Consider the following 24,435-nt stretch of genomic DNA (forward strand, 5'->3'; position numbering starts at 1 on the left):
ACTCACCGTGGGAAACTGCTGCTTCTACTACTTCCCATTTCAAAAAAAGAAAAACAAGAACTGCTTTACTTTATAGATAGTATTGGATTGTCGCGAGAGTCTATATCGCTCTGTGTTGATGGCATCTCTCGTATGATTCTCTCTGAACGGGAAATGCTTGAGGTAACTGTTGAAAACTTTTAAAGAAACCGTTTTAATGGGATGGCAGAGTATCTCGAACTTTTTTGTTATAAAGTTGAGCAAGACATGGTCGACAAAATGGCTGCAGATATGCTAGCTTTTTTCATACAGCCAGAAGGTAGTTTTGGTTTGTACTTCTCACTGTACGCATTGATTTTGGTTAACTTCTGAGATGTTAACTTAAATTTTCATCTATTGTGTTCGGGTTTCATAGAGGGCAAAAAGAAAAAAGAGCGCTGCAGTGTTGAGCATGTAAAATTTCTACTGCATCAGTTGGTGAGGATATCCTTTACATACAGTCAAGAGTCAAAAAATCCATCAAGGCTGGAGGTATCTATGTCAGTGGTGAACTAAAAACTACTTGTTCTAGAGTTTGTATCATTTGTACTTCAGCTCTTTTCTCGGATGCTTATATATATTTTTGTGTAATTCCAAGCAGGCGACTGATCTACTATTCAATGTGCATCAAGAATTTTTGAAAGGGAAGCATGATGTAGTTAGAGAACTTGCGAGGACCTTATGTTGGAATGGAAAAGGCCACAAGGACAAGTTGAACAACTAAAGCTGATTAGAGCACATAGAGCTAATAGACGACGAAAGATTTCGAAAAGCCAAAGGCTGAAAGTCCGAGCTTACTTTGTGTAGACGAAAATTTGAGCTGGAAAATACCATAAAATTTCTGCGAAGAAGACAATACACGACAATGTTGAACGCAGAAACCCTGCTAACACAACAATGTTTAACTTCTCAATCTATTCATCTCTTATGTGAAAATTTATGTCTAACAGAACAATGTATTATTGTTATTACTTTTCTATGATTTTATGGGTAATCGAGTAAGGCTTTAAATTTTGATATTCTGCTTCTTAGCAAAGTGGATGTCATTGCAAGCAGGCGGCTGATATATTATTCAATTTGCATCAAGGTTTAATTAGGTTTTGGTTTGATAACACTACTTATGTATCTGGAGATGTTTCTAGACTATATTGGGATATATCAGAATTAGCCTAGTAAGACAACCATAGGTTGTGAGTGTAAACAGCCTGGTTCGAGATGGTACAATGTGAATGACTGGGCATCTCGAGAAATGACAATGAATTTGGAATTGCAATAGGAATCGAACTATTTACCAGCTCCTTGAATTCTTTACTGTAGTGCCTGATGTGAGGTTTTGTGCGTATATACTGGCTGCTAGGCTACAACTTTGGATGACGAGCTTTCATTGCTGCTACAACTTTGCAATTTACTGGCTGCTAGGCTACAACTTTGCAATTACCACCTGCAACTTGACGAGCTTTTATTAAGATTTCAGGTGGTATTGGGGTGGCAAATTATATTGCTGAGGTGATGGCAAATTATATTGCTGTTAGCTTATAAAGGTGTGATAAAATCATAATCCAGTTGTTGGTGATTCTAGAAAAGGGGAGTATTCCTTGGTGATTTAGAGCTAAATGTCAGGTTCTTGAGATTCAATATGTTCACTGTTACAGGGAGATAATTTCTTAATGAAGGGCGGGCATTGCTTAGTTTGTAATTAACCCAAAGCACAGAAAAATGATTCACTGCTAGTCCCTTACATAAGAGAAGCAAAGGCTGAAAGGTTTAGTTTAATTGGCAGGGGCCGCGCGGACGCGTACCCCCTCAGGAACAAATTATGACGTAGACTCTCCCTCGGTGGGGAGATCTTAGGCAAGCACCCCTCCTTAGTGTGCAATGGAGGTCGCTAACCTAGGCCATGGACCTTCTTGATCATCCATAGACCCCGTCCAGGTAAGTATGCTTCTACGTTCCAATGCCTCTCCTATTTGTAGCATCTCTTTCTCGTCTCTTGTATGGACACAAGTAGTGTGGGACTAATATAATCTGTTTCATTTGAATGTGGTTTGTCTATTGAATGGGTAAGATACTGGCTCTCTATTGCCTCCCCTTGCCTAGTATTTGGCAACAGCGCTAGGACAGGAACACAAAACCGGGATGTGTATGTCTATTGAGTGACTGAATCGCAAAATAACTATTCGATTGCGGGAAGGAATAGTTATACAGATGGTGAGTTTTAATGTATGTTTCGAGTCTGTAGTGTATTTCCTTTTGCTTATGACTGGCAAGATGCCCTTGCAGTCTTTCTTATGTAAGTGCTTGCTTTAGTTTGTTCAGATAGTAGAAGTAGTGAAATCTCTGATTCCCAAATTGTGCTTGTATCTAAGTATTTGTCTTTACGATATGATGTTGAAGAACGTAGTATTTTAGTTAAGAGTTTCTTTTAGTGTTGGGAACAAATAGAATTTTAATACTTGTCAGAATTTCCTCTTTCTCACTAAGTTTGCTGAAATTGTTACGAGTTTGGGTCAATACTCTTGAGCTGATTCTATTGTCTTGTATTGAAAATGTGGGTTGTTCTTAACCCGTAGAAGGATTCAATTTGAATCCGGTTATTCGAAACATGGGCACGTAGTTAGCCACAAATAGTTCATGAAGAAGTCAGAAAAATCCATGGTTACTTGGAGTTGCTAGAAACTTTGTGGTTTATGAGGATGTTCGAATTTAATTGGTGATATTTTGGATGTTGGGAAGCTAAGACATCCCGCACCAGTGGTCTAGTGGTAGAATAGTACCCTGCCACGGTACAGACACGGGTTCGAATTCCCGGCTGGTGCAGTTTTTCTATTTCCTTCTTATCGGCAATTTGTGAAGCAGTTTTTGTTTTTGTTTTGAAATGACAGACGTATATTAGTTTTCGCATCACTCGTATATTTGAAGTGATGTGCATACATATAATTATTGTCACTACCGGTATTAATTATGTTGATTCATTTTCGGTCCTTAGCTAGCAGGGTTACATATAAATCAAATATCCCCAAATATTACATATAGAAAGCACACATAGAGATACAAAATGACCCATGTGCTTACGATTTATTCCCTTCAAATTCGGTAAGTTGGTAAAGCGTTGTGTTCCTGAGGCTAACAAGTGCTCAGATCCATTACAAGCTGTTGCAGCTATTTCACTCTTGCACTGAGCACAACGCTGGACAGCGTGGAACACCAATGGGTTCTCTTAAATTCTCAAATTGACATTTCATCCTCGCAGAAGCTGGAGATTATGAAAACAGATAGTTTAACTCAAATTGACAATGGATTTGGAACAACGCTCATATACTTCCTTAGAATTGGGAGTTATATGTTGGTTTCGAGACCACCTATCAAAGATCTTAATGTTTTAGATATGTTTTTTTCTGAAATAAACTTACTTATAGTTATTGTATATGTTCATGTAGGGGTTTCTTGTGGGATTACTTGATGTACTTTGTTGCGTAAGTAACACTCAGAATTTATATTTTCTTGGTATACAGGTTATCATTCGTAACGCAGACATCGTGAGAGGGATGTTAGTTCTAAAGCCTCAAGTCTTGGAAGCTGCACGCAAGAAATTAGTAGAAGAAGTAGTAAGTATCGGTCAAAAGTATGTACGGGGCTGTGGTGTCTTGTGTAGCATAATGTTTGCAGTAGTTCAGCATAAGTTTAGTTTTTAGATCTGGTGGGGGTGCGCCAGGCCTCTGCAGTAGTGCAACGCAGAGGCGACGCGTGAGAACCCCAGCAGCAAGCTGCTATGATGGGAACTCCCCCATGTAAAAAATTAGATTAATATCGTGCCATCCGATGGATGGCATATCAGATATTAAACTGATAAGAACAGATACTACACTTGATCTTAGCCAAAAGGCCGAGAAAGGTATGCTTGGACTAGCTTTTCACTTCTCCTTTTATACTGTCTCGTTTCCATTCCTCTTCTGTAACTAGTCTCTGTGGGACTAAAACTTAAACAATTACGGGTTGTACTTAAAAAGTTGTTGTTGTTTTCGAAACCAACTAGGACACGTATAATTTTAACTCAGGGGAAGTTATATATAAACCTCAACCACATTAGAGGGATTCGATTATTGTATTGACTCCAGAGTCTATAAAGCTCTTTGCTGAAGGCATCTCTATCATGATTCCCTCTCGACAGGCACAACTTCAGGTTGGTGTTCCCAACTTTGAAAAAGACCGTTTTAACGGGACTAACCCATACTCCACTTTTAATTTATGATATACTTGTCTTTGCGACTAACCCATACTTTTTATTGCTTGCTTTGGGTTACTTTTCAGGATGATTTCCTTGCACTGCAAAGTATCTCAGACTTACTTGTGTTTATGACATGTGGGAAAGTTAAGCATGAAAAGTAGTCGAGGAAATGGCTGCAAAAATCCTAGCTTTTTTCATACAGCCTCAAGGTATATAGTTTTGGTTTTTGCACTTCTCTTCTTTTCATTGAATGCATTTTGATTTTTGGTGATTCTGATGTTAACTTGGATTTTCTATCTTTTGTCTTCGGGTTCCTTAGATGGCTGCACTAATAAAAAAGTGCGGTGCGGGGTTGAGCATGTGGAATTTCTGCTGCATGAGTTGGTGAGGATTTCATTTACATACACAATTGGGAAATCAACACTGGAGGTATGACGTCGTTTTAAACTCAAACTACTTGTTCTAGAGTTTGTATCTATCATTTGTACTTCAGCTCTTTTCTCGGATGCTTATATATTTTTTTGTGTGATTCTGAGCAGGCGACTGATATAACATTCAAATTGCATCAAGACTTTTTGCTAGGGAAGCATAAGGTAGTTAAAGAACTTGGGGAAACCTTATGTTGGACTGGGAAAGACCACAAGGAAAAATTGAGGAAAGACGAAGAATTGGAGCTGATCAGAGCACATAAAGCTAATAGAGACCGAAAGATGATTACAAGACGCCAAAGCCTGAAATTCCGAGTAAGTGACAAAAAATTGAGCTTGCTGCCTCTTGATAAACCACAAAAGTAAAGAAGAATGTTTCATCGATGTAAGATCTGTAGTTGCAGGAAATCCCACACTACACCCCTCATATGATTTCATTATTAATCAACTCATTTTAGATTTATACTCTTAATTTTATTAATCAACCTTTGAATATTCTTACGAGAGAAGATAAAGAAATCAAGAATGATCTCTGCTCTAGACTTTATCTCTCCTATTTACTTGTTTCTTACTCAAAAAAGATCTCTCCCTTTTCCTTTACAACTGAACGACTATTTATAGGGAAGTACATAGTGGATGACAGCTAATCTGTCATTTATTTTAGAATATGGCTTGCGACATTCTCGCAACCTTACAAATGTTAATCTCGCAAACTCTCTAATTTTCGCAGGACCATCACATCTTTCTCATGATTTTAGCTGACGTCGTTTATTATATCATTTCTGAAATTGTTCTGCGACGCTGTTGTGTTGTGTTGTTGATAATTTCGCTAAGATATCATTGTTGAGAGATTCTGATCCTACATCTTGCCTCTTCTCATATCTTTTCTGCGAAGTAGAGAATGATGTGAGAAATGCCGCAGTTGTTCATCGTTTCATATTCTGCATTTATCACACGTATTCTTTCTTCCATTTGTTTCTTGACACGTCTTCTGTAACCGCTACTTTTCAACCGCTCACGTCTCTTCGTCTTAATGGTGTTTATTTCTTCGAGTAAAAAAAAATCTCCTTTATATACTCTTCTTACTCTTCTTTCCACTTTTCTTTTTTACTTTCTCTTCTATTTTTATTCTCTCATCTCTGCAACTCTGTTATTCTTCTGCAAGTTCTGCTGCTGTAATTTTTCCTCCTTCAATCCTCTTACTTTTTATTCATTCCTATACTCTATATTCAAACATGGCTCCAAGTGGTCATAGATATGAGAAGAATTTACAAGATGTCCAAAAAGATCTTGCTGATAAAGGTTTCACACTCTCCACCATTCCTGGTGAAAATGCCAAATCAATTCTTTTTGTCAAACTTTTCTCTGATCAGTATTGTGATGATCAGTCAATCATAATTTCGCTACGTCAGATTCTCGCAGGTCTCCCTATTCCTATTTATAACCCATATCTTCCTTTATTTTATGAAATTCTTTCTCACTCGGGATTTTCGCGAGCTATCTTCCAACTGAGTGGGGACTGCATCCGTCTGATGCTAGAGTTCGCTAATCGTGGTGCTGGTAGAGGATCTCTGTACTCCAAAGAACTTAGGGATCCTAAATTCGCAAACCTAGAGATAGTTGCTGAGAAATACACAGTAGCGAATTTCTTTGAGAACTATGAACTTATCTCCATGAAGAAAGAGAATACTCGCTGGGGTATTCGCTTAAAAAGGAAAGATAATATTGACGAAGCCAAAATTCTCATGCAAGATATTGACTGGCACTCTGGTAAGAACACAACTCCTCGCCAATCCAAAGATGATAAATGGTGTGTTTTTCCTTTAATGCTAAAAGGACCCTACATTGCTGGGTCAAATGTTCTTCCTGCGAATCTCGCTGCTTATCAACCTTGGGTTTTCTCTTGGCCTGAAAAGGAGAAAGAAGTATGTTTCTTCCAATTTAACTCACTTTATATTTCTTTATTGATTTTTATTATTCTGTTCGCTAACTCTTGCGACATTCCGCAGATCCAAAAACTGAAGGATAGTTATAGCAGGACTGGGAAATCTAGTACTCTGCTAGCTCTTCGCTCATACACAGATGAGGTAAGAAATTTTCTCTTATGATTTTAAATTTTCTTCAATTTTCTCTTATGATTTTAAACAGTATACTGTTACTTCCATGCTTCCATTTCTTATTTCTATCTGTGTGTGAAGATTATTGCTGAAGTAGAAGAATCTGCCGATGTTGCGAAGATTGGTGATAAAGGTAAAGGTGCTCTTCGCAAGGAAAAATCAACTGGTCCTCCTCCAAAGAAAAGTAAAGTTCGTTCTTCTTCTCCTTCAAATATTCCTCCTCACGAAAATTCCGAAAGTGATAAGGGTGATGAGGACAACGATGATCTTGCTGCAAGTGAAGATTCTCCACCTGAATCTTCTATGGCTAAGCTCTCTGGCCTCTTTTATGATTCTCTACAAGGAATGGGAGATAGCCAATTCGCAAATACCTGCAAATATCTCGCTACCCTTTGCGATGTCCCTTTATTAGATGGTGATAGCTCTCTTCGTGGAGTTTCTAGATCAGTGACTCTCGACTTCTTGCATTCTCTCAATAGTCTGGTATACTTTTATCCTTTTACTTCTTCATTATTATAACTCAAAATTTCTTTCTATATTAATATTTTTTATATTTTTTCGCAGGATGAAAAAGCTTCTTTTGTTGTTGCCTCAGATCTAGAGAGAAGACGCGAAAATCTTGAAAAGAAGAATCTTCAATTTCGCAAAAAGAATAAAGAATTGGAAGCTGAAGTTAAAGGTCTTCGCGAGAAAAATAGACAATTATAAATTGATTCTTCTTCGTATAAGAACAAAATCTATAGTCTTCAGCAAGCTAATAATCATCTTTACGGCATTTTACTTTTGTCTTTTCCCTTTAAATAGATTCTCAAATGATCCTTATTTAAATGATCCTTATTCATTCATCCCGTTGTTTTATCTTATTTAAATGATCCTTTTTGCAGACATTTATGGTCTTTCTGATGAAGCTACCCTTCTTCGTTCATTTCCTAATGCCTTGGATAATGATACCCTTCTTGAGCGTCTTAACAATTCCTTAAATAGATTCTCAAATGATAGAATTTCATCTCTTTCTCTAAATGAGCTTAGATCTAAATTTCGCCTCTTAGAAATTGATCACAGATCTAGTTTAGGCCTAGCCAACCGATTTAAGCGTCTCCTTCTTGATTTTAAAGAGAAAACCAATGAGTTAAGAACCAAAATTAGCGGTCTCATAGATGATAAGGATCGCATCTCTGATCAAGGTGCCAAGGCTTTGGCGAAATTCCAAGAGGCTCTTCTTGAAGTTCAACTTGAACGAGATGAAGCTAACCGCAAGAATATCGAACTCTGCGAAAGGGAAAATCAAATTCGTTCTCGTCTTCTTAAGTAGTGAGGATGAATTTCTCTGGGTTGCGAAAATCTTAGATGATGCTAGAAAAGATTTAGGTGTAAATGTTAGTCTCCAAGTTGAGCATACATCCTTGATTAGAGATATGATTTCTGACAGAGAAGGTTACTAACTGCTCTTCTTTGCTAATCTTTTGCTTCTTATGAATTCTCATCAAGTTAATAATTGATTGTATTTTGTTCGCAGATTCTGAAAATAGATATCGTGAAAAGATTGAAGAACTTGAAGCTGAAAAGGAGGAACTCGCAAAGAATCTTTCTTCTCGCAACGACAAGTATTAGATTAAAGAATCAAATCAAGATCACTGTTGCGAATTTTAAGAATGATATGCATTTTCGCAATCAAACTATCCAAATGGTTTGTGACGATCATAATATCCCACATTCTGATTATCCTTGTCTCTTGGAAGAAATCCACAGAATACTCCCAGTTTGATCTCTGATAGCGAAGCTGACGATGAAGAATCTGATAGTGATGGAAGTTCTGATGGTGATGAAGATTCTGACGCAGACGAAGAAGGGCAAGTCTGATGAAGATAATGAAGGATTAACTAAGAAGTAGTCTTTATTTCTTTCTTTGATTCTTTGTAATACTTGTACATTTATTTCTTCTTTCTGTATATTTGTGTTTCTTTCATTTTGACCTGCATTAATTAAAACAATTCTTCTTTGCAATACAGTTAATCAATATAATCATTAATTCTTGAATCTTTGAGTAAATCTCTCATATGGAGACAAATAAATTTTCTAATTTCATACATTCCCATACTTGCCTCTGTTATTTGAATCCAAATGAGAGATTTCATAAAAAAATTCTTATTGTATAACTTCGCAATCTTATGCGAAGTGAATTTTGTTTCTTTTCAAAATCTCATTCCTGTGTGGTCTTATTTTCCTTCCTAATTAAAGGTCTTATTATGCCACCTCTTGTCATTGCGACAAAATCGCAGGACGTCCTTGCACTTTCATGCAAAAACCCATTGATCTTGCCTTAACTTTTTCTTTTGTATTATGGCCTCTTCAGGAATGTTGCGACAATATGACAGGCCTAAATATTCTTGCGAAAATGAAGCCCCATGACATTGCCGTCTTGCGACGAAATCGCAGGACGTCTTCGCACTTTCATGCGAAAACCCATTGATCTCGTCTTATCCTTTTCTTTTGTATTATTGCCTCTTCAGGATTGTTGCACAAATATGACAAGCCTTAATATCCTTGCGAATAAAAAGCCTCATGACATTTGCGTCTTAAGACACTTATCAGCTCCCTAATGGAGGGTGCCGCCCTTATCTCCCCCTGGTTGCCCCTTCAAGGAGGCGTACTTCTACCATACAAGGTTAGCTCCTCCCATCCAGTCTTAACAACAACCAGTTGTTTTCGCAGCCTCTTATCCCTTTTACCTATAGGGCTTATGGTTACGAGACTGCACCCTAAGTGGGGTTTTCTTCAGGCCGAGTGCAGTATAAGCCAAGACTTGTCAAGAATGGCAAAGTACGCTTCAAACGTCTCTGGCACTCTTGACTCAACCGTGTACCTCGGCGCCTTGATCAGATCTGCACTCCTTGGGAGAGTCCTTATTACCTTAGTCTCCCAACCTAAGTCATATGCTTAAGCTGAGAATCCAAGGTGCCTCTCCCGGATGGGCTTCATTGACCCCAAATCTCCATGACTCAGGTTCCGGTGGCGGTGTAGCCTTTCCCTGAGTCATGCAATAGGTACCCCCTTATATGACGTACTTTAGGTCTTACATTTGCCTCTTGCGAAATTGTATTCGCGAACTAGGGTGTACGCCATAAAGGTTCGCCTCTTTCTCTTTTGTCATTTTTCTCTGAATTTTCTGTAAAATTCATTATCTCTGCGAGAGTCTCGCAAATAATCATATTGTATTGAATTTCGCAATCTCAATTTTGCCATTCAATCAAATGTATTTTTGAGAATTTTGCTTATTGCGAGAGTATCGCAACAACTTAATCATTCATACATTTCTTGTTTTTATTACCTTTGTCATCCTCTGCTTCTTTATTATTTTCTGCTACTGCTTCCTTAGTGTGGTATGTCATTATTTTTATTCTGAGCTAGCATTAGTTTCGAACATCTCTTCTCTTTCCTTTCGATTGTATCCACCATCAACCTCTCACTTCTTTGTGTATCTTTGATTTTGTGTCGCCAGTTTTCCTTCTTGTTTGCTCTTCCTTCGCAAGATTCTATCTCAGTTTCGTAACACCTCTTTCCTTCAACCCAATCTCCCTTTATGATTCCTACACCACTGGGGTGAGGGAATTTGATGCACTGGTGGAAAGTTGAAGCTACACCTAGAATCCCATGTAGCCAAGGTCGACCAATTAACGCATTGTAGGGTGATTCTACATCAACGACACGAATAAGATTTCAGAAGATATTCCCTTCAATGGAATTCGCATAGTAACCTCCCCTTTAGGCTTGTTAGCAGTACCATTAAAACCATATATCTTATATGTTGATGGTATAAGATCATCATCTCTTCCACCCATGGTTTTATAAGTATGATAAAATAAGATGTTCACAGAGCTTCCAGTATCGATTAGAATTCTATTGATTGCCCATGAATCTTCAGCTTCATCATCCTCATCTTCTTTCGGTTTTGGATTAATTTCTAATTTTACTACCAATGGATTGTCATGCACCTCTTCTCCTTCGGGAATTTCTTCTGCGGTAAAAGAAATGATCTGTTTCTCGCCATTCCTCTAGTGGCGAGATTTTCGCAATATTCATAATTTCTCTTCCATCATTATCTCTTGCGAACACTCTACTCAAAACATTATCATGAAAATCTTCAATTGTCTTATATGAATGTACGATAGAGTGACAGAATAGATTTTTTTCTTTTGCACCAACTTCTATGAAGAATGTTTCTTTCTTTTTCATCGTATTCACTTTGTGATGTTCTGGTGGTGGTGGCAGTGGTTGAGATTGTGGATGCCCTACCAGAAAGTCGTTTAGTTTTCCTTGATCTATCATTCTCAAAATAATTTTTTTACATTTCTGCAATCATTTGTGGTATGTCCATGAAAATGATGATAAGAACAAAACTCATGACTTCTGTGGTTTGGAGGTGGTTCCGTTCCCATGTTCCATGGTGTTGGTATATTCTCCATCAAGATTATAGCTTCCCATATCTTCTCCACACTTGCATTTAGAGGTGGCATCTTGATTTCTTCCCCCATACCCTTGTGACCTCCTTGTCCTCTATTATAGTTTTGTCTTTGACCTCCATAAGTTTCTTGCGGTTGATCGAGTCTTTGAATCTTGTTATTTCCTCCACGATTGTAGAAATTTCTTTCTCTTTCATACTCTTCTTGATCTCGGCTTCCCATAGCTACCAGTTTCTGTTGATTGTTACTTGTCACCTTCTCTTGTTGTACTTGCGAAGTATTCGCCACTGTGTTTATTAGCTTGGGTAATAAGCTTGCATTCGCTGTTTGTGAGCTGGTGTTCGCAACTGGATATGATTCCATTTCATTTTGCCTTTCCTCTAGAGCAATGTATTCTTCTTGAAGTTCTCGCAATTCAGTCATTGTGATCGTATTCTTAACTCTGAAAATTTGGACATACAATAGGTTTGTTGCAAACATAGCATTGATAAATGATAATATAAGATATCTCTCATCTACACGGCCAGCCATTTCGCTACACATAGTTCTCCATCTTTTAGTCAGGTGTTTCAAACTTTCGCCAATCCTTTGTTTTAATCCAAACACATCTTCTATACCAGGTCGCGAGGAATTATTACTTATATATGCCCCCAAGAATGTAGTCTGCAAATGATTGAAGGAGGTTATTGTGTTCTTTGGTAGACCTTCAAACCATTTTAACGCCTCTCCTGTTAAGCTGGATGCGAAATATTTGCACAATACGGCATCATGATTTTCCCATTGTAACATGCACCTCACATAGGCTTTAATGTGTTGAATTGCACAAGTTGTTCCATCAAAAATGCTGGTTAATGCGGGCAAAAAAGATAAAGAAATCAAGAATGATCTCTGCTCTAGACTTTCTCTCTCCTATTTACTTGTTTCTTACTCAAAAAAGATCTCTCCCTTTTCTTTTACAACTGAACGACTATTTATAGGGAAGTACATAGTGGATGACAGCTAATCTTTCCTTTATTTTCGAATATGGCTTGCGACATTCTCGCAACCTTACAAATGTTAATCTCGCAAACTCTTTAATTTTCGCAGGACCATCTGATTCTGTTTTTTGATTGTTGTTGTAGTAATGAGGTTCAAAATCTCGGACTTGTGAAGATTAAATTTAAAGATTTAATAAAATTATATACAAAAATTAACAAAGTGGGCGAGAGGTATGAGAAAATAACCAAGACACTGATTCCACTATTACACATGAATTAACGATGGTAAATATCCAAAACTCTAATTATCTTTGAAGTCCTTTATATCTTAAGTCACTAATAATCAAGCAAATTCTCAAAAATCAATTGTATCCCATAAGCATAGATTATCTAAACAAAGCATAACCCATCTAATTGAATCACAACTGATTAGGAAAATTACGCAAACAATTTAAAACTCTGCAAAAGCAGTGATTGAGTGAATTATAATTAAATATTAGAGACAATAAAATAGTTACCAATTATTCATGCGTAAATAGCTTCCTCATTGCCTTGGTTGTGGGAGAATTGGCCGCTCATCATGTTGGAAACACGCTCAAAAATCATTATTATTGCTCAAAGGGTGTTTACAAATGATGAAAATAGAAAAATAATTCAAAACCGGGTTTGTAACAATTATATTTGTTACAAACCAGAGAACTACGACCCACAATATGTGTCACTGATACTATTTCTCTAAGACCCACGTCTCTTTGTCGCAAACGCTGACAAATAAGTCTGCCTCTGATGTACGACCCACGGCTGTGAGTTTGGGAAAACTCGAATGGTCCGTTCTTCGTGTTCTTCATGTTCATCATCAGCAGCAGCAGAAACCGAGTTTGGGAAAACTCGAATTTCTTCTTCTCTGGCTCTCCTCAGCCCCCCAGACTCTCGACACCCCTTCTCTATGATCCCATCCACCTATTTATACTCCTTAGACTCATTTAATCACACCATGATTCTCAATATTCTTCATTGAACTCAGGCAGTAAAGAAAATATTTTGGGAATATTTTCTTCCCTGATTTAGCTTCTCACGCGTTTCTACAGCTGCAAAATCTCCTCATTTATCTTTTTCAAGGTCCAAACTGTTGCTAGAGTCATCATACATGAGCAGAACACGTTTAAATTCTCCAAACCTCATGTAATCCCGTGAACTGTCCCTCTCATGCACGTGCTTCCCTGATTTCTTCTCATGGATTTTTCAGCCAAATTTGATCGAAACAAACACCCATACCAGCTTTGTTATGACATATCACGTCTACCCATTAAGTTTCAGCCCTTTAGTCTACCCAGAACTCCTTTAAGAATCGATCGAAAGTTACACAGTTGAGAATAAAATTTTCCCGCCAAAAAGAAATTTTGAAATGTTGAAGATGGTGTCCCCCTAACCAAACTGGGGGTGCGAATAGCAGGTGCCCAACTGAGGTACCCCTTATCCAAATTGAGGGTGCCTTTAGTACTTTTCTCCGGGAGTCCAAATAGCACTTTTTGAGCAACTTTTTCCACACAAGTGTATTTCTCCAAAACACCTACAAACACACAAAGCATCAAAATTAGTACAAAAATCGAGCACTAACAATAGAGACATTGAGTGCAATTTAGACACAAAAATGTGTCTATCAAATACCCCCAAACTTATTATTTACTAGTCCTCGAGCAAAAATAAAATCGAGTTAACCTCGGGAGAGTTTACCAGAGGTGTACCCACAAAACCATTACTTCTAATTGGTCACAAGTATCCAAAGAGCTATGAGGACATACATATTCTCAACCTATCTCCAAGTAACTAGAATTCCAGAGAAATTAAAGGTGTCTTCTCTAAAGGTGACTGAAGAAAAGGGGAGACACATCCGCAACACTGCTAGATAAAGAGATATCCGCTACACAGCTAGATAAACATTATAAGATGCGTCCGCTGCTTTACAGCTGGATAAGATTAGGAGAGAGATAAGGATGAGAGGGACATCTGCTACACAGCTGGACTAATTACGTGTGATGAGTTAAACCAGTGCTAGAAAGATCTTGTGCCAGATTGAAAGCGGACTAACAAAGCAACCAAATGTATCTTTCTTCGACTCTCTCATAGTGCTCAGTAGAAACAACGTCTTCTTCGGTCTTCAACTGTTGATGATAAACTATCGAACCTCATTGAACCTTGACAATTAACTCTTCTCTTCGATTTCTTCCTTAACTTATAAATTTCTACTTCCCTTTTGCCTTATTGAACAAAACGTAACGATGATTTTTTTCATTTTTTTTTTCATTTTTTTTCATTTTTTTTTTTGAAACAAAAATTACAAGACAACAATTTACATGGCCATGAGAGAAGGAATTTCAAAACTAAGATCTTCGCAACTTGTGATGTATTGGTATCATGGATTCTAACAACTTATATCATTTGCTCTTATAACTTCAACTTTGATTTTGAATTATTCTTTTATATTGTTGATTCTAAACCTAAAACGTCTTCAACTTTCTTCATAGATTTTGATGTCGCTCCGCTTGTTGATGATGATAAGTTTCTACTGAGAGAGAGTCGCAATCCAGTAACTAAGACTACATTGTGAGGTTGCTTTGTCTTTCTGGCATTTCCTGACCTATTCGCCTTTCCATCATGTATGGTTAGGTCCATCACGGTTACCCTCTAAAAGGAAAAAATTCTCTCTCGAATTTCAAGGATCTCAATGTCTTTTTCTCTAATGTCTCAAAAGGTTGTTATCCCTAGCATTCGAATTTCTATCTTTTCGGTGATAAACAATATGTAAACTTAGATAACCGGATACCATGTGACGCTAGAAGTTTCAAAAGTGCAACTAAAAAGTTATTCCCCACCCCCAAACTTAAATCTAACATTGTCCTCGATGTTCTAAAGATAAAATTAAAAGCATGAACAAGGAGAAATTTTTATCACTTGAATAAAAAGAGTTAAGGAAAGATATTACCATGTTGCATGAGCATGGGTTACCTCCCAAGAAGTGCTAAGTTTAAAGTCTTCAGCCAGACTTAGGAAAGGATTAGTCAACTCGAACCGTATAACAGTAGCCGAAATAACTGTGGGTCTTCAAAACCAAATAGAGCTAACCAAAGGAAACTGCGGTAAACCAAGAAAATGAACAAGACTAGCATGCCCTTACCTAGTTTCCTGATTAAGACAACTACATCTAATTGTGGTTCAGGTTCAGGTTCTATAAAAGGGTCTAAATAATTTCTTTAGGCTGCAACTCCTCAAAAGTGAGATCCGAATTATTAGGTCCTAGAGTCTGTAAAAACTCAAATAAAAATTTAGAAGCACATAGTAATAACCTAAATAATTGAGGATCCTCTAAGTCAATCAGGTTTGACTTACAAAATTGACCACAATGAGGGTAGTAGTCATTCTTAAGAAAATGTGTTGATTCTAATTTCCTAAAGAATTTAGGTTTAGTCTCACAACTAAATATTCGACACATTTGAAAATCAAAAGTTCCCACAATTGGAAGAAAAGTTTTTGGTGGGAAAACAAAGTCAATCTTGGTATCATAGCCTGGGTTAACCACATCAACCAGAGGATGGGTTTCTAACAACTGAGCTTCTTTCTGGACATCATTAGGTTCGGGAAAACGTGTATGAAGATAATCTTGCAAGATGGTTGAGACACAAATGTCAAGTTCTACAGGAGGGTACTTTTTAAGAGTTAAAGCACACGGAGAATGATAATCACCCCCAAACTTAGAGTTTTCTGTGTCTCTAGAAAGACTAGTCACAACTTCCCTAATTTCTAGGTCATCAGATTCCTGAAAATGGTCAATTGCTTCTTCTAAGTATGGTTCATCCTCACTCATCTATACGAGTTTATAATCTTCTAAGACTAGTGTTTATAAATCGGTAGATTCTAAAACTGTATTCTCAGGGTAAACTCTTTCCTCTAAATCATTATCGGCTTTGTAAACAGGAAATACTACATCGTCTAAAACGGGGGTATCTCTAGTCAAATCCTCGTCCTTTTGAATAGGTGAATAATTATTAAAATTATTTGGATTTGAACTAGAAATAATATTATCATTAAAGAGCTCAATGGGAGTAACAGATTCTTCATCACTATGCCTATATATTTCATATTCTTCATCAATACTATCCTCATCACTGTCGTCATTATAATAACATGAAAAAGGTCAAACCTCATCAAAAAAAGTAGTGTTACCAATTCTAACCTCGTCATCTTGATTATGTGAATAAAAACTATCCTTATTTTCGAGGGTGGTATTGGGAAAACTACACTGGAAATTAAGACTATCCTGAGCAAGTTTTTCCAAAATCCTATTTGTACTCTCAATAAATTGCTTGAGGGTCTCTTCTAGAGATATCTTAGTTGACCGCTCTACGGACTCTTCTGGGAGAAGAATATTATAAGTCTCTTTCATAAATAACTTCTGCGCTGATTCATTGAAACTCTTGAGAGACTCTTCTAGAGAAATAGAAGGATTGTTTTGCTCGTATGACCTGTGGGTATATGGATAGTAATTGGGCTCACAATGGTATGGACCATAACCTTCAAAAGTTTCGCGTTCCCAATCACTATTCACACTATGGTCATAAAAAGGATAATGTCCAAGCTGCTCAGTCGGGTACTCATTGTATTGGCTATTATAATACCAGTTCGACATCCTAACCGCAAGGGAATTCTACACAATCACAAATAAGGCTGACTCGACCAAATCAAACCTACAAAATCTAGCAAACAACAAGCATGATGGCTCCACTTAGATTGTTTCTAGACCAGCTTCTAATCTTTCTAAAAGGAATTCGTTACACTCTGAGCAAACCTCTATGGAATCAATCCGAGTTTAAGTAAGTTGAATTGAGACGAGGGAAGCTGCGAGGAGCTTTGATACCCAAGGCCTCACCGCATCCCAAGGCGGCGCAGTCACGCATTCAACTCACAGAAACCATCATGAACTTCGAAGTATGCTCAAAAGAGTAACCAATATTTTTCGAACGACTTTCCTATTAAGCTCGTTACCCTATAGGTCTCGTTCTATTCCAAATTTTAGGCTTAAGTTCGCGTTTGGTTTCGTTTTCCTAAGGCGGGCAAGAAGGAAACGGTGTTGAAATCCGAGTCCTTATCTTAATTTGGCCAGGCCTTTCCCTTTACTTGGAAATTAAAACAACCGTATTCAAATCCTCAGCATATGTTCACTTTAAGGCATACAATAAACCCGCTGACAGGGGATTCGCGGGTGTTTCGAAAGCTTACCTCCCGTACCAGACGGGCGCAGAACCGCTGAAGTCGACTCGGGCCACGACTCCTATGTCATGTGCGAACCCGAGGGGTCGAGACAATATTGTAATCGTCGTCCTTCCCTGCAAACAGTTTTATATTTAATGTACCCTTCCTTAGGGTTTAAAAAAAATAATTGTCCAAGTCCAAAGTCCAAATAAAGTGCAAAAAAAAATAATTACAAAAAATGGAAGGTCTCTAAAAAAAAAATTCTCTCTTTTTTTTTTAATTTTTCTTTCGCTCTTTTTATTTTGCTTTGTCTTTTTCCTTCTCTTTTGGCTTTAAGCTTTGATTCCAAGTCTTTAGTATCCAACTTCAAACCTGTAATACAAAGACACACCCAAAGAAACGTAAAAGAACAAATAAAAAAAAAACCTAAAAATTCTACCTAAGCACAAATCCGCGTCGGCGGCGCCAAAATGATTCTGTTTTTTGATTGTTGTTGTAGTAATGAGGTTCAAACTCTCGGACTTGTGAAGATTAAATTTAAATATTTAATAAAATTATATACAAAAATATTAACAAATTGGGCGAGAGGTATGAGAAAATAACCAAGACACTGATTCTACTATTACACATGAATTAACGATGGTAAATAATCCAAAACTCTAATTATCTTTTAAGTTATTTATATCTTAACTCACTAATAATCAAGCAAATTCTCAAACATCAATTGTATCCCTTAAGCATAAACTATCTAAACAAAGCATAACCTATCTAATTGAATCACAACTGATTAGAAAAATTACGCAAACAATTTAAAACTCTGCAAAACAGTGATTGAGTGAATTATAATTAAATATTAGAGAAAATAAAATAGTTACCAATTATTCATGCGTAAATAGCTTCCTCATTGCCTTGGTTGTGGGAGAACTAGCCGCTCATCATGTTGGAAACACGCTCAAAAATCATTATTATTGCTCAAAGGGTGTTTACAAATGATGAAAATGGAAAAATAATTCAAAACCGGGTTTGTAAAAATTATATTTGTTACAAACCAGAGAACTACGACCCACAATATGTGTCACTGATATTGTTTCTCTAAGACCCACGGCTCTGTGTCGCAAATGTTGACAAATAAGTCTGCCTCTGATGTACGACCCACGGCTGTGAGTCGTTGTTACTGTTGGAAAACGACGGTCTTGGATGGTCCGATCTTCGTGTTCTTCATGTTCATCATCATCAGCAGCAGAAATCGAGTTTGGGAAAACTCGAATTTCTTCTTCTCTGGCTCTCCTCATCCCCCCAGACTCTCGACACCCCTTCTCTATGATCCCATCCACCTATTTATACTCCTTAGACTCATTTAATCACGCCATGATTCTCAATATTCTGCATTGAACTCGGGCAGTAAAGAAAATATTTTGGGAATATTTTCTTCCCTGATTTAGCTTCTCACGCGTTTCTACAGCTGCAAAATCTCCTCATTTATCTTTTTCAAGGTTCAAAGTGTTGCTAGAGTCATCATACATGAGCAGAACACGTTTAAATTCTCCAAAACTCATGTAATCCCGTGAACTGTCCCTCTCATGCACGTGCTGCCCTGATTTCTTCTCATGGATTTTTCAGCCAAATTTGATCGAAACAAACACCCATACCAGCTTTGTTATGACATATCACGTCTACCCATTAAGTTTCAGCCCTTTAGTCTACCCAGAACTCCATTAAGAATCGATCGAAAGTTACACAGTTGAGAATAAAATTTTCCCGCTAAAAAGAATTTTTGAAATGTTGAAGATGGTTTCCCCCTAACCAAACTGGGGGTGCGAATAGCAGGTGCCCAACTAAGGTGCCCCTTATCCAAATTGAGGGTGCCTACTTTTTCCACACAAGTGTATTTCTCCAAAAACAACTACAAACACACAAAGCATCAAAATTAGTACAAAAATCGAGCAATAACAATAGAGACATTGAGTGCAATTTAGACACAAAAATGTGTCTATCACCATCACATCTTTCTCATGATTTTAGCTACGTCGTTTATTGTATCATTTCTGAAATTGTTCTGCGACGCTGTTGTGTTGTGTTGTTGATAATTTCGCTAAGATATCATTGTTGCGAGATTCTGATCCTACAAGATCGGTTAAGGTACACGATGAAACTGTACCGATAAAATCTGTATTCATTGCAATTCTGCATGCACATACACCTTCCAACAGTTTCCAAGCAGATGTTGTCAGCATCATAACACTTTTCAAGAGACGCATCCTCACGATATAGTCCCAAAAAACTGATTGCACCAACGAACCATCAACTCTTCCTTCTTCAAAATGTGGCAAGCCAAAGCGATGTAAGAGTCTAAACCTGACAATGGGCACTCCATCAAAACCAGTGAGGAGGATGTTCTGCAACTGCATGAGGCTGAAACTACGAGCCTGAAATTTCTTATCCTAACAATTCGGTTTTTAAGGTGAATTAGAAATTTTTCCTAACTCAAAGTGGTATCTTCTGAAAGTTTTCGGACAAAGAAAAGGGGCATAACACAAATTGCTCTCCGATCAAACCTCAAGAAAAGGGGCATAAATGTAGTGGCAAAATATCTTAGGAACACGTGTCGAGAAATTAGGATAGAAGTAGCTTAGTTTGATACAACTGTTTTTAGGGAATAAGGTCCTCTCACTAAATCTTATCCTAACTAGTCATCCCTAAGGGAACTATTGTAACTTGATTTGTATCCCTACCCTTTATAAGGGAAAGAGAGAGATGTTTGTAGGGATGGGCTTCTCCTCCCTCACACAACCTAGAGATCAACAAGAACTCCGATCCCTTTTAATGGAGTTTGTATGTAACACCGATTTTGTAACACCACCAATCTTAGTGAAACACCGTGGACGTAGGCTTTATTAATGGCCGAACCACGTAAAAACTCTCGTGTCCATGTTTATTTCGATACACTTCATCTCTTCTTTGTTGAGCAGATCTTCATTTTAGGTGTAGATATCTTTGGGTGTGGTTGTTAGATTTTAGCAACTACATTCTGGCGCCGACTAAGGGGACCGATAGTCTTCTTCTGCAACCTTTGGTTTTGAAGTAGTTTGAGGGAAGTGAGTACTGATCTACTGACTGAGAGACTGAAGTGTGAGGGGTAAATATGGAACTTTGTCCTGAAAGAGCAATCTTTAGACAGCAAACAACAGAAACATCTGGAGAGAAACATCAGAAGTTTTGTATGTGAAAGCAGGGACGAGTATGGAGAGAACTTAAACCAGATTGGAAACAGAGATACCGTCAACAAAGAACAAATCGAAACAAGACGAATCTTCTTCCTTATCTCCTCTTTTGTCTTGTTCTTAAACATTGAGATTTGAATGTCTCAAGTTAAAAGATTCTCAAAAGGAATTTTGTGAAACCTAGGGTTTGTTCTTGAGAAAAAATTGGATTTTCTTTCAAAACCTGTGCTCGATTTATGTTTTGATGGGAGATTCGCCATCAACAGATCTTGTTTTATAAACCCATTTAAGCTATTGTGAAAATTTTGAATAACGAAATCTTTAGATGATTTGGGGAGTTTTCCGATTCGTTTTAGCCGAGGCTTTTATATCTTATGTCTTGAATCGAATGATTTAGTTGCTCTTCTCGGTTATTCACTTAATTGATTTGTTGGTACAAGGATTCTCTTAACCATGATGTGGGTACCGCCTCTTGCCTTAGCCATCGGGAGTTACAGGAAGATCAAATTTGTGAAATCACCAATAGCTTAATCGGGATTTACCAACTCAATCTCAAAGGAAATCGTCACGGGAAAAACTTCCATAGTTGGACCGAGCTCAGATCAATTAGTTCAAGTATCGTAACCTTGCCGGTACACTAGATTCGCCTGCCAACTCCAGCTGAAACAACAGTTTTGGACTTACATGGAATGAAGAACTTTGGACATAGCTTATAACCACCTCGTCTATCTTCACCTCGGATGAATTCAAGATCATAAATTGCAATCAGCGTCGGGCTCGGCTACTTCAGTAAAACGTATCTTTGGTTTGGTCACAAGAGTTTATTGAATTCTGTTTTTAGGCGATCAAAATTCATGGCACCATCATCAGATTAATCGGGTCTCAGAACTCAATTTCGGAAGAGATCATCATTGGGACCTAAGGTTACCGTTCGATCAAACCTTGGTTGTTCTAACCTTAGATGTTCTGTCACCTCTAGGTTCATCGGCGGCAACTCAGTCTCGTGTAATTCCACATCGGGGCGAATCAGTCAACTTACTCGGCTCAAAATCATCTCGTGCCAGTCAACATCGGGAAGATACCAAAGAGACAGGTCGGAGTTACCCATATCAACCATACCCCTTTTTACTTACAACGCCTATCTCGGGTCAGATCACCTCATGTCGGGAAATGTGAACCATATCGGACGGGACCGATACTTCAGATTAACTCGTGCAGAAGACTCGGCTCAGGAAAATTGAGTTGGTTCAACTTCATCGGGACATTCATCTATAACAGGGAACATCCTTAACTCCTCAGTTCTCATTCTGCAAGTTATTTTGATGAATGCTATCTAAAATCTTCCTCATATAAGTCTGGTACAAGGGCTATTGGCTTGGCCAGATGCAACCACCTAAGAAAGCATGAATAGTTTTCGTTTCGATATTTGAGGATCCATGATGTATGCCATGCAAATATGAATTTCTTTCACAACCTGTAGCTATGAATTACAAGTTTCCAAGATTGGCATGATATCTAGCCATCGCAAAATGAGATACAATGAGAAATACAAGGGATATCATGGGAAAGGGTGATGTATCGCTATATAGTTTGCGAAGATACCAGCCCCTGTCAATCCACGATTATTCGTTTTGAATTTGGGCCTTTCATTTTGAGTAATCTCATTATCTCTCGATTGAGCCTGAAATTGCATTTGAATCCTTGGTGACCCATTAATCCGATTGCCTAAATCCGTCACCTTAACCACTTAGATTGTCACCAGGCTTAATTCTTCAATGTACTGTCACTTTACTTGAACATGTCGCTTATCTTAATAATCATGTGTTGTTAGAATTATACCTTAACCAGAGCATCCACGAAAATGACATCTAATGGGGTCATTTAATTAAAAAAAAAACTGCTACTTATCCGAATTGAAAGTCGCAGGTGCATAAACCCAGTCCCGAGTATCAACCGAGAAGCAGAATGATATTGACAGCATGAACACGAGCCTCAGGTGATGACATAGACTCCAACGGAGGGGCAACTTTACTCATGGAAACGAAACAATACTCTCTGACCAGGCAACCTCGGACATGTGGATCGTGTCGTAATTTGTAGATGATATCTACTCTCAACTGTCAGGATTGAAATCTAAGTACCGTCACCCTCAAAAACTTAGCTCATTACAGAGCGCTTAACATTTGAATTCATCTGTTACGATAGGTTAAACATTCAAAGGCTAACGACCAGTCCAAACTGGATTTTTTCATTAATTGACAAAGCTTGTTTTCCTCAAGTTATTTAATAAAACGTTAAGTAATGTTTTGGCCTGATTTGGAGGAAACAGATCATGTCGCCAATAGTACATTTGGCTTAGGTTTACCTTGGGTGCTCACTTGCCTGACTTCTTGTTGCAGAAGATGGTGAAAGGAGTGAAATCATCTCTGGAGAAATTAGCTCGGGAAGATACCATTATGAATAATCACTTTGGATCATCTGTCTCGGATCAATATACCTTCTGCACTCCTCCATACAACCTTTAGTTCGGGTCTCATCAGCTTCTGGCCACTACCCATCATTGGGAGAAGAACTGCATACACGATTAACTCGGACTCACATACGCTTCCTGTATCAGATCACCTTGAATCATCATCTCGGATATGATCATCTCAAGAACGCTTCAGACTCCATCTTTAACCAACGCCGGATATCACAACTCAACTACAAAGTTATATCGGGAGAACCTACTAGAATCATGAAACTGAATGAGGAAGCTACGCAGTGGCGGATGTTAACCCCATGGATAGTTATGAATCGCAGCAACGTCAATTACTTCTTTGAAACGATAAAAAATGATGATAGATCGAATATTGACCCTTCAGTGAGATTATGTTGGAAGATCCAATCATGGACGATCACTTCAGACCAACCATCTTGGAGTTAACCATATTAGCCTGCTCATGAAACATCATTTCGTCTAAGGAAGCTATCTTGGAACAAATTGTTCAGGTCAATCAACTCGGAAAGGAAGGAAGTAGTATCTCAAGCTGCAACCACTCGCGCCAGATCACATCGGCGCACATACAATCCACTCGGATTCCATCCAGAAACATTTGTGACCAGCACGTATCGGGCATTCATCGTCTTCGGGCGATAACTGAGAACACTTCTCTCAACTAACACATCCCAGCACACAAAAGCTCGCAGTAATATTTCTCTCATGAATGGCACCAATGAAATCAGGGAAGCTCCACATATGACAAGTCAAGGATTTCTCATACCTCCTCGGGCCTCAGCTCTAGATGAGCTTGTCTTGAAACGACAAACTGGACGACACACTTTTCTTCTCTTATCTTTTGATTCTTTCGATTACTGCTTACATGATATACTCTAAATGAATGTGCACAACCCATGAGATCTCATTAAAGTGAACTTAAAATTTTTGCAAGCATCTTAGTATGATATTGTCACACACACCTTTTAGTTCTGTTTCAAGGGTACAAAAACGCTATTAGCATGTTGTTATTAGACATGATAAGGGGTTCATACATACATGCATTTAACTTACTCATGTGCATTATTGTCGTAGCGATATAATCCTACCATGACTAGCCACTATTGGAGGACCGAAAAGCCAAATAAGGAGACCCTGATCGCTTGAAGAATTTGCACGATGAATAACACGGTAGAATGACCCAGTTCACTTCATCGGGATTTACTATTTTATGCCAGGCGTACTATGAACAACAATCAGTAATCT

The 24,435-nt window shown here is 38.0% G+C and overlaps 3 non-coding genes across 3 annotated transcripts; 1 reads left to right on the plus strand and 2 right to left on the minus strand.

The window, feature by feature from the left end:
* Positions 1-1,794: 1,794 nt before the first annotated feature.
* LOC113325923 lies at positions 1,795-1,958 on the minus strand. Its single transcript, XR_003348174.1, has one exon. It is a non-coding gene; the product is annotated as a U1 spliceosomal RNA (small nuclear RNA).
* Positions 1,959-2,763: 805 nt separating this feature from the next.
* Positions 2,764-2,835, plus strand: TRNAG-GCC. The gene has a single exon. It is a non-coding gene; the product is annotated as a tRNA-Gly (tRNA).
* Positions 2,836-3,716: 881 nt separating this feature from the next.
* On the minus strand, positions 3,717-3,914 carry LOC113325909. The gene has a single exon (XR_003348163.1). It is a non-coding gene; the product is annotated as a U2 spliceosomal RNA (small nuclear RNA).
* Positions 3,915-24,435: the final 20,521 nt, after the last annotated feature.

This window comes from Papaver somniferum, unplaced genomic scaffold (assembly GCF_003573695.1).
Source record: "Papaver somniferum cultivar HN1 unplaced genomic scaffold, ASM357369v1 unplaced-scaffold_0, whole genome shotgun sequence".
NCBI lineage: Eukaryota > Viridiplantae > Streptophyta > Magnoliopsida > Ranunculales > Papaveraceae > Papaver > Papaver somniferum.